Source organism: Eschrichtius robustus, chromosome 1, assembly GCF_028021215.1.
Source record: "Eschrichtius robustus isolate mEscRob2 chromosome 1, mEscRob2.pri, whole genome shotgun sequence".
NCBI classification, from domain to species: domain Eukaryota; kingdom Metazoa; phylum Chordata; class Mammalia; order Artiodactyla; family Eschrichtiidae; genus Eschrichtius; species Eschrichtius robustus.
Genome location: NC_090824.1, coordinates 85,138,920 through 85,151,374, shown reverse-complemented (window position 1 = coordinate 85,151,374; position 12,455 = coordinate 85,138,920).

The following is a 12,455-nucleotide window of genomic DNA, read 5'->3' as shown; positions in this document are numbered from 1 at the left end:
TAAAATCACAGGATAGGAAGAGTTATGTGGGATGGGAGATAACTGTTATGACTACTTTTGGAAAACACAACTGTTGCAGATTCAAAATCTGTCCAATTCTAAATGAAGAAAACAAACTTCTGATTCACTGCTCTCCCTTGTGTCCTTACCCAAATCTCATTGCTCAGGAATCCAAAATTCTTCCTTGGGGTTATTGGCTCTTTAGAAATAACCTTGAGGAAAGGGTAGGGAACAGAAAGCCACTGCCATCTAGGCTTACTAGAGAGATCACTATTAGCTCTGGAGCTAACACTATTAGCTCCGGACTGAGTTTAAAACCCTGGCAAATATTCAGCTTTAGATGGTGACTCACTGAATCCAGACTTATTTGACCAGAATGCCAGTGCAAGACATATTCCTAGTCTTTAATGCTCTAGAGAAGAATCCCTCAGTATCTCTTAAGAGAGATCACTGTTAGCTCTGGAGTCTAAAGCTGTGCTCTTCCAAGAGATCACTTGGTATATCTGTTACAAATCACAGTACCTTTGATTTTATATTCATAACTTAGCAAGTCACAACCCCCAATGCCTCCCTCTACACAAATTCTGGAGTAAATCTAGAGAAAAGTAGGGAACATGTAACTTGGAAAACCGGCTAAGTCAGACAACACACACACCAGGAAATAGACAACAGCATGGTTTCTATTGAACATTATATTCAAGAGTTGTCTGAAAGAGTTGTGCATTCCAAAAGACAGACTGAAGAAAATACTTGATCTTGGTTGAGTCCTGGTTCAGATCTAGGGGGCCATGTGCATAGTGGAAGAAACATGGGCTCTCAAACAGATTTCAGTTATAATTCAGCTCTGCACTTAACTGTGTGATCTTGGGCAAGTCTCTTAATCTCTTTGAGACTCATTTCCCTTGTTTGTTAGTGGGAAGCAGCCACATAGCACAGGGAGATCAGCTCAGTGCTTTGTGACCGCCTGGGGGGGTGGGATGGGGAGGGTGGGAGGGAGGGAGATGCGGGAGGGAGGAGATATGGGAACGTGTGTATATGTGTAGCTGATTCACTTTGTTATAAAGCAGAAACTAACACACCATTGTGAAACAATTATACTTCAATAAAGATGTTTAAAAAAAAAAAAAGCAAGAATAATAATACCTACCTCACAGGATTTTGGTAAGGACTAAATAATATAATGTAAGAAAACCCTTATAACTAGCATATGGCAGGCCCTCAATAAATGAATTCTCTTCCCCTTTTCTCTATTGTTGACTCACTATGCTTTAGAGCACCTACTTTTCCTGAATCTCAGTTATCCCATTTTATAGTGAAGGAACTCAGATGAATTTGACCATTATACCTCAAACCAGCAAGTTGATAGCAATGTCAAGAACAATGTAAATATATTACAATCTGAAATGTATTAAATGCTCTTCATATGCAAAGGATGCATAAGCACAGTGAAGCCCCATCATCATGGTTTCTAAAATTCAAAAATCAATCTCCCCCCCCCCAGTTGTTGACAAACATTTAAAAGGAAGATATTGCACATTTATATAAATCAGGATTCTCTAAAGAAAAAGACCACATAGAGAATCTTTACCAGAATATATGGTTACATGTGGATTTTCACTATGTAGAATAATTTTGTATACATGTGATGTGTATACAATTTAGATTGAGAAGAATGCAAGTGAATATGACAGTTGGGGGGTTAGAAAATGGTATGTTTGCCTAAAAGCTTACAGAGAACTTAGATTCAGTGATGAAATCATCAAGAACATACCATTGCTTTTCAAGTTTATCATTTTGCTGTGGATGTATATGACTGGCCTTTTTCTGTTTTATTGCTCCAGTCTCTGTTTATAATGAAACCAGCAAATAGAAGAATGTTGGCAGACTTCACGCATGCTTCATGCCCTGAACTCAATGGGGAAACAGTAGCAAGTTTGTAATATTTGCCAAAATGGCCTGGAGTCACTTGCTAGACTGAGTTTAAAACCCTGGCAAATATCCAGCTTTAGATGGTGACTCACTGAATCCAGACTTATTTGACCAGAATGCCAGTGCAGACCGTATTCCTACTCTTTAATGCTCTAGAGAGGAATCCCTCAGTATCACTTAAGTGCTCACTATGTACTATCTTTCAGTCTATACTCATGATACCTTGTTAAATCCATCTCAACATAGGCCAGGTTTCTGTGGCTTTGACGACTGTGGATTTGTGGTTTGAAGATGTTCTAGAAAATTCCTTTCTTATTTTAGTTATTTTCCATTTGAGTCATTTTAAATTTGCAGGTAACCCAAGGGGCCATTACCTGCCTTATCAGAATCAGTTAGTATCCTATTAGCAACCATACGTCCAGGAAAACAGAAAGGAACAAGTCAACCTAGTTTGAAAAGGGACTCAGTTTCTTCATCTGTAAACTGTATTCCTATTTCACAAGTTGCTATAATGATCAGTTGAGAAAATATTTTTGAATGCATTTTTTAAATTCTACAAAGGCAAGGTGATAGGAAGGAGGTCAGATTCATTATACTGAGAAACTCTGAGGAGTCATCATAGAGTCCTGAGAAAGGAATGCTAAAAGCAAGCTCTCACAGTAAAGCATTTGATCAGGAGCAGTTAGAGTCAGGGAAGCAGGCTGGGGTCAGAAACTAAGGTCCCTTTCCAGATCAAGTGATATCATCTCAGGTCTGGAACCCAGGAGATGGGGGTGGGGGCCATTACGGAAGCACCAAGGTGCAGGCACGAGAGTTGAAGCAGAGAGATATAAAACGTTAAGTTTGCCATTCAGCACAGGTGGCCTGGGGAACTGTAATTGCCTGTTCCCTGTTTTTATATGTTTATGGTCTAGCCCGACTGTTCTCCTCAAGAAAAAAAAATACTTAATATTCAGTATGAGGACAGAGTTTGCCTAGCAAAGCCAACCTAAAGAGAGCAGTATAACTTGTTAATGCTTCTTCTAAACTCTTGTTCCCACTAATGCCCACCTCCACTGTTTTCAGCATCCCTTGGATGATCCAGCTTCCTGTTAGGCGCCTAGCAACCCACCCCCAGGGTTCTCTGAGAAGTAATGCTGCCCAAATTCCTCAATACACCCACTTCAAGAGAATATCTTAATGTATCTTGGCATTTGCAATTCTTCAACCCAATCAAAATATACCCGTATTATGTCCCCTTCCCTTGAACATTTGGTCTCTGTCCAGCTGACCATTTTCTCTTGGGATATGACAGTAGTGACCAATAGTGGCTCACATGTTTTTTCTCCTAAGTAACAATTTTGCAATAGGGAGTTTTTAATGCCATGACCCCCAAAATTGAAGATGTCATGGTATATTGCTCATGGAAATGAAACTCTGGCCATGTTTCAGACATCCTTCAAATCACCCTACCAAGGTGGGCACTGCCACCGACTGCTCATAAGGTGTCAAGCAGGAAAAAATAAGTAGGTGGGCCCATTTCAGTAGGGGGTGCTTCATGGAGATGGCAGTGAGGGTGGGATGGTTGTCATTCATTTGCAAACCGACATATATGCAAAATACTTGGAGAGAAAATGATAGATAATTCACCAGTTTTCATGATTTTCTTGAATAATGTAGTAAATGGTCTGAGACCTTGCATACAATTACCATAATATTAATTTATTCAACAAATGTTTATTGAGCATTTACCATATGCTGGGCACCATGCCAGGTCTGGAATATACAGTGAACAAGAAGACACAAATTCAAGCACCCAGATAAATAATTTGAAATCATGTTGGTTGTTCTGAAAGAAGACACAGGGTAGTGGGAGAGAGTAATAATGCGGAATCGAGACTTGAACTGGGAGTTAGGCAAAGTATCTCTGAGGAAGTGTCCTGAAGGATTAATAGGAATTAAGTGAAAAAACAGAAGGAAGAACTTTCTAGTTGCTGAGATATGAAAAAAATTTGGTTATTTGTCTAGGAATTGAAAAGAATGGCAGTGTGGCTGTAACCAGAAAGCCACAGGAAAAGTAAGTGAAGGATCTGGAGGGGTAAGCAGTGAGCACACCGTACAACTTCCTGTAGGTTTTTGTAAAGAATTTTGGAGTCTATCCTAAGTGTAGTAGAAACCCATGGGCAGTGGGGGATGGGGGAGAGCATTTAATTAGGGGAATGATGTGCTATTTAAATTTCAAGAAATCATTCTGGTTCTTGTGGGGATGAAATTATATCAGGGGCAGGGGATGTCACATAGGCAAGAGAGGAAGCTTGGACTAGAAGGGTGGCAACAGGAAGAGAGGACAGACTCCAGATATATTCTATGAGGAGATTCTGAAAAATTTAATCATGGATCGCTTGGGGCAGGGGTTCTGTGGGACAGAAGAGGTGTCAGGAAGCTCTCTCTTATTTCTGGCATCAGCACCTAGGTAAATGGAGGTGCCATTAATGGAGATGAGTAGGCTCTCACAAACTGAAGGGGTTTCAACCAGCATAAAATGCAGACAGTGTGGAGATAGGCCTTACCTTCTAATATTCAATGAAAATGGCAATGCCAGTCGTCGTCATCATTTGAGTGTGTCTGTGTGTCTGTGTGTGACAGTGACTGTGTTTGTGCTTTGTGGAGAGGAGCACAGGGGCTTAAAAAGGAAAATTGCAAACAAGTAGGTACCTAAAATAATGGAAAAATGATCACTGACTAGTACAGATGCTGCTGGGGAGTCTTTCTGATGCAAATACATACCTAAGTTAGCTCTGCCTTCACCTCAGGTACAAAAAAAATAAAAGAAAGAAAAGCAAGGTTTAGAAAAGAAACACTGCCACCACAAGCTACAGATTCCATTGTTTCTAGAGAAAAATTCATTTACATCAAATATCTGAAGCTGTCAGTGCACACAAAGACTTTGAAAGCATTTGTTTGGAGCTAATACTGTACTTTCTATTTATATTCTAATACCTCGTCCACCCCCTTCTGATTCTTTGTGAACTTGCTCAAGTTTTGGTTTTACTATACTTTTATTTTTTTTTCCCCTGAGACACACTTGTAATCTTTACAGACTTGTTCCAAGAGCAAAGAAACGGATCATTAAAGAAAGAATGAAATGTCATTTAATGGTGTGCCTGCTGCTTTCTTAGTGGAGAATCTATTCCCATAGCCATGTAAAACTGGAGAGGCTGCATGCCACGAAGTTAAGGACCAGATTAGACCTGGTCAAGGTCAGAAAACACATGTTCTACCCGCCCCCTTCCAAGAAGATGAATTCTGAAGCTGAATGATGCCTGGTATTTCTAATTGTTTTTAATGAGAGCAACCTTTTTGTGACCTGTCTCAGAAGTGATAAACGGCCTCTGAAAATGAAATCTAAGGCAGACAATGGACACCAAGCTCTCATAAGATAAATAATAATAACAAAACTTTAGTAAAGATAGGGCTAATAAAAATCAGATCTGAAATAATGAGACATTGTCTGACAGAATCATTGGCCACTTGAAGTTCTGATGATATTGGTCTGGAAGAAAATATATGAAATCTTCAGGAAATTTTCATATCTTATATGAGAAGAACCTATATCAAAGCTAGATCGAGAGTTTCAGAACTAGTAAGAAAGAAGGGGATATAAAAACTACACATGTATCTGCTAATTTTGGGAAATAAATACAGGAAGAATGAACCAGAAACTAAAGAGATTGGTTCTCTAGAGGGGGTGAGTAGAGAAGTGACAGAAAAATTGTAGAATAGGATTGAGTAGAGATGGGGAGGGAATGACACCTCCCTGAGTATACCATTTTGTATAGCTCTGACTTTTAAAATCATGATATTATTTTACATTCCAAAAAGATAATGAATCAAAGTTGATGAGGATGTGGGGGAACCCAAATGGAATGCAAACTGCAACAAATAAACCTTACCATACAGCTGCATTTCAAATGAGTAACATAACCACACTGAAGGGGTGGGGAACAAAAGAACTGATCCGCATAACTGAGGAAAACAGTGTCTTGGCTGGATATTCTAAGACTAAGGATCAACAGAACTGTACAAACACGGTACTCAAGTTAATAAAAATCTTTCTTACAGGTATATGATTTAGTAATTCTAAAACTACATCATGTGTATACTAAAAGTAAACAAATCAGTAAATATTTTGTAGATAATGAGAGTCGGGTTTCCCACAGGTGGAGAAAGAAGTTGCAAATAAGGAAAGGAGAAGACTAGAATGAACACTGTGGTACTGGATTTAAATCAGAGATATCAGTATGAGCTCGTGTATTTACTGTATGTACACAGAAAAATACAGAAATAAATATAGATGTGTATGATGCTTAGATATCTATATCTAGGTATAGATATAGATATCCTAGCTCTGGCCCCTAAGAGGTCCTACAAGCAATGGTACCCATGGCCAACAAGCATACCTAACACCCAGATCTTGGTTTCTAAACACCATTCTTCAATAAAGGGAACCTGTTCTCCTTGGAGAAGTGAATGATTCCTTCACTGGAAAGAGAAAGTACAAGATTATCCTGGAACAGCTTTTGGTGATAGAAAGTAAGGAAGTGCTCAGAAACAAATGAAGGTATGTCATAGGAACTCCCAATGGCCAAAGCTGGAAAAATTTGAGCAAAAAAATAAATAATGATAGTACTGGGTTATAAACCATAGAATAAAATAAACGTTTATGAGTCCATACTCATATATTTAAATAATTGTATAAATAAATAAATGAAGAGAAAAGACAGCTCACCCTGAAAAGAATTTTGAATACATGTGAATGGCATGAAGGAAATGCAAAATCATGATTAATCAAACATCACAGTAATAACCATTGCAGACAAGACACGTCAATGGATGCTAACATTAGTAGACAAAAATTTGAGGAGAAATCGTCATTTGGATAATCTCAAAATATCTGCACCAAGATATTTGTTAATTACAGCAAGAAAAATTATAACTTTATAATAGAGAAACCTGGCAAATATCACCTTAACCAAGTGATCAAGGGTAGCATTATCAGTAATAAGACATATCAGCATGAAGTACCCTAATACGATGCATTGATAAGAATACTACATCATTGTGGCCGCTATTCTTACCAAAAATACATAACCTCAATCTAATTATGAGACAACAGCAGAGAAACCCAAATTGAGAAACATTTTGCAAAATAACTGTCTAGTACTCTTCAAAAGTATCAAGATCATGAAAGACCAGGAAAGGCTGAGGAACTGTCACAGACTAGAGGAGTCTGAGTCATGACAGCTAAATACAATGTGAAATCCTGGATTGGATCCTGAATCTGGAAAAAAAAATTAGTGGCATAATTAGTGAAATTCAAATTTGGTCTCTAGTTTAATTAGTAGACTTGTACTGACACGAAGTTCTGGTTTTGATACTGGTACTATGGTTATATAGGACAACTAGAGGAAGCTGAATAAGAGGTATGTAGGAACTCTGTGTACTTTTTGCACACTTTTCTGTAAATTCAAAATTATTTCAAAATAAAGTTAGAAAAAGAAGTATCAAAATAAAACAGTTCTTAGAGTTTGACAATTGAAATGGGCAATATGAGTGTGGTAGACGAAAGTGAATTTTACTTCTAAAAGGCAACTAAAACATCTGTTCTGCTATTAAAGTGAACAGTAGAAAATTCCTCCATCGTGATTTATTTTACTCTGTAGTTCTGACTAAACTTTTGTAACTTAGGACTTTTGACTAAATCCTTACTTGGATTTGGTGTCCTAAATTCCTAAATTTAATCTGTCACTTCCCCAATTTCATATCTTGGTCTTTGTTTATTCATAGCTTTCTCTTATAATGAAAAGTAAGAAGATGATATTTCAAGGGAGTAGAAAACTTCTTTTCAAGAAGAGTACCGGACCCATTTAAGGGAAAACCCCTCAGTTTCATGTTCCAGTTATTATTTCAACAAGCAAATAAGGCGTCTTGAACTTGCAAGCAAAATTCTCAGAAAAAGAAGCAAGTTAGAATGTTTAACTCATAGACCATTTGTTTCTCTCCAAGGAATCTTGGGGTTTCAGGAGACATTTTAGAAATAGTATCAATCTTTTATTTAATGAATAATATTCATTCAATTTATGTTAGATTTATGTTCTTACAAGATGACTCCATCAGTCTTATAGTGAGAACAGTTGTTCATCTAATGACCTTTTATTACTTGATACATGCTGGGAAAACCTCATTATAAACGTAGTTTCTATACTTGGTATTTCATAATCTTCCCAAGACATTAAAGCAGGATATACATAGACTAGGGAAAAGTGGAGAGAGAACACAATCCCATAGGTCTTTCTTAGCTCTCTAATCCCAGTATAAGAAATACAAAGTTACAGGAAGTAGTTTACAATATAAAGATTTCCCAGCAGGTAAGAGTGGGTAGGAAATAAGTTGGATTGTAGTAGCCACAGGGGCTTTATGTGATAATAAAGTAAAGCATTATCTTGAATTTTCTAAGATGCCTTCTACTTTCCAAAATCTTCCTCCTATAATTGCTAATAATTGAATGGCTTTAATAGAGGACAAATTTCTCATTTCATAATTAACATGAAATCAAAGAGATACAATGTTTGTAGACCATACCAATAAATAAAGGACTACTAACGGATCCTATTTCCAAAGTTGACCGTGATAGGAACGAGAACCTTAACAGAGAAGTACAGTATGTTTTACTTAAAATATTCATTATTTTTCTCTAAAATTTATCTGATTAGGTGAGAGAAAAATGATGGGAAAATTAACAATAATGAGTTAATCTCTACTGCGTTTTTGCTCAATACTAGGCATTGTTCTAAGCACTATTAGCCATTTATTCATTTAATCTCCAAATAACTCAAAACATAGGTATTTTTATTATCCCCATTTTGTGGATGAGTAAACTGTGGAAAGAAGAGCTAACCAGTCTGGAGCAGCAAGGTACTTGCTGCCTTGAAGACAGTAAAAATAATGCCTTTACTCCTGAGAGTAACACTGTTGTCAGCAGAGTAAATGTAGTTTTTAATATTTAGGAATAACATATTTCCAAATGCACGTGTTGCTATAGAGCTGTGTTAAATTCTCTAGGATTCACAGGTAGATCAATGATTATTGAGGAACTCATGTCCCTGGTACTAATCCTGATGTAATCCTTTCAGTCATGGGCCTTACTTCCAAAACAGCATAACAACTAGATATGGAAGGAAAGATTATTGGAGAAAAGGACAAAAAGGTGCATAGAAGAGGTCAGAGCTACTTATTATTGCAACCACAGAACTTTCTGGGATCCATGCTTCTATGTACAATGAGCTCTAATTTCTTGTATGCTAATTTTCCATAGATTCATTTTTAAAATTTCTGAGTGCGTTATACTCATTTGTGTACGAAGAAAAAAAACGACATACCACAAGTAAACATAACAATTAAAATTTTGTAACATATAGAGGAAACATATAGAGGAATACAAGGTACAGAAGCAAAGAAGTTTTAAAAAGCAAGACTAAAGCAGTTGATAATTGCTAGAAAACTGGAACTAGGTACAGGAGAGCTCTGCAGGAAACAGATCCTAAGGGTTTACATGCCGTGAGAGGGTATTATTTTATTTGTGTGTCTGTGCATGTGTGTGTTTGCAGTAAATTCACTCCAGCCTTGGTATGAAGAAGAGATTAAAGGGGATGAAGCATGGAGTTGGGTAAAGAGTTCACCCTAATAAGCAATGGTGGGATATTTTCAAGGGATTTGGGTGTGCAGAGAGTTATAGAATCTGTTGATTACTGGACATTGCAGTCTTTAGGAGAAGACTGATAATTTAGAGCAAGGGAAGAACAAGCTTATGAAGGAGACTGAGGAAAGGAAAGGGATCAAAATGGTGGAGGAGAATCAAGAGAGAATAACTCCAGGCTGAGAAAGCAAGTGGTTTGGATTTCGGCTTTCATGTAGGAACAGTTGATGATGCCTGTGGGCCCACATGACATAGGGAATTGGAGCTGAGATCCTTACAAGACATGGGACTCTAGAAATGCTACATCCTTAGTGGAAAAGTAGATTAGGAAAAGAAAAATGTCTCTCATATTGTACAGGGAAATGACAGTTACTTGTGTCTTTGAGCCTCATCTCTGGTGAGAAAATACTCTCCTCTGAGAATCCTAAACCTTGGACCTACTCCCATTTGGATTTTTAGTTTGAATTAAACTACAAATGTGATCTAAGAATTACCAAAAATAGGACTTAACATAAAAAGCGGTCTTCGGCCATCGATAATCCTAGAATAACTGCCAGAAGCAAAAAATATGTTGGGAAGGATGTACCTTCAACCCCAGAAGCAAAAGGAGACCACACAACTGCCCTGCTGAAGATGAGCTGAAGTTTATAGTCCAAAGTGAACACACACACAACACTAAGATGTACACACGCAGAAGAAACAGTGTATCATGAGAAAGGATTATACTGATGTATCAGGAAGATTGTAGACCCTCAGAATTTGTCATGATAGAACTATCAAATAGAGACTTTAAAAAGTGGATGGTGGGCTTCCCTGGTGGCACAGTGGTTGAGAATCTGCCTGCTAATGCAGGGGACACGGGTTCGAGCCCTGGTCTGGGAAGGTCCCACATGCCGCAGAGCAGCTGGGCCCGTGAGCCACAATTACTGAGCCTGCGCGTCTGGAGCCTGTGCTCCACAACAAGAGAGGCCGCGATAGTGAGAGGCCCGTGCACCACGATGAAGAGTGGCCTCCGCTTGCCACAACTAGAGAAAGCCCTCGCACAGAAACGAAGACCCAACACAGCCATAAATAAATAAATTAATTAAAAAAAAAAAAGTGGGACTCCTGATATTCATCCCACTTTAAAAAAAAAAAAGTGGATGGTGAAAATAATAAAGTAAAATAAAAAGGAAACATGAGGGGAAGAAACTCAATAAATACTAGGAAATTTGGGGGGAAAAGTTACTATTTTTAAAAATAAAAATACACAGCAAAAAACACAGTCATTGACACTAAAAGTTTAAACATCAGACAGACAGGTAAACAACAGAATCAACAAAGTTGAGAGGAATAGTGAACTAGAAGGAAGATCTGAGGAAATTGCCCTGATGCCACACAAGAGAATATATAGATGGAAAATATGAAGAAAGATTAGAAACATGCAAACTAGAATGTGAGGGTCCAACATACACCTATAAAAACGTTCTAAAAAGAAAAATAGAATGTGGGAGAGGCAGTATTTGAGAAAAATAATAGCTGAGAATTTTGCAGAATTGACAAAGGCCACAAATACTCAGATTTAGAAAGGATAAGACATAAATGTAAATGGCAGGTGGGGAGCTAGTCCTTTGAGAGGCTTGGCCATGAGAAGGAAAAGCTAGATGAAAAAATGCTGCTACTGAAAGACCTTCTTAAAGGTATATGAGATTTATGTTTTTCTACCTCAGGCAAAAAGCCAGTTTGAGGAGGAGGTTGAAGATAGAGGAGAAAATAGACTAATGACCATCTGAGATTGTAGACCCTCAGAATTTGTCATTGAGTAAATGGTGTAATGCAAAAAAAATAAATAAATAAAGGACAGAGGACAGGCTCCTTAGTTGATGGCGGTCAGTGCAGGAATTATAATGGAATCCAGTTTTTTCCTTTGTCACTGATTATACTGTTAGTTGATCACAGATTTTAAAGTGTGATAGATCTTGATCCCATTCCTGACTCAGCCACATGTTAGCAATGTGGCTTATTCCAAGTGAATTAACCTTTCTTAGCCTCAATTTTTTTTTTCTGAAAAAAAAAAAAAGGCTATGTAAGGATTTGAGAAATTTGGAGAAAGAACAGAAAAATTCTGAATTAATAGTATCAGTTGTGCACTTCCACCATTTGTATCTAGTGCAATGCTAAAATAAGCTCTTTTATAGTTCATTCTAAGTCTCTAGTGAGTCTGTGTTTATCACATACCATATTAAAAAGCAGAGGCAAGGAGGCTTACCAATACATTCTACTCCTCTAACTCCCTAACCCTCCAGGAGTTATTCAAAGATTCCAAGCTTCTGAAATGTTCTATAACATTTCCTCCTATTCTCGTTGTCTCTGTTTCTAAACCATAGTTTTATATACACACACACACACACACACACACACACACACACACACATATATATATGCATATATATAAAACTGAAATATATATATGAAATTATATCCATAAGTATTCATAGCTATTATTTTAGCTTAAAAGTCTGCAGCAAATTCATTTGTAAGAATCTTAAAGTAGATGAAAACCTATAAAAAAGAATGGCCTGGGACTTCCCTGGCGGTCCAGTGGTTAAGACTCCACACTTCCATTGCAGGGGGCGTGGATTCAATCCCTGGTTGGGGAACTAAGATCCTGCATGCCTCGCGGTGTGGCCCAAAAAAAAAAAGGAATGGCACCTAATTGGGTGTGTGGTGGGTGGGATGGGTTATGACAACAGTTTTGACAGATAGTTTGTTCATACATAGCATAAACATTTAGAACTAGAATAGCACCCTC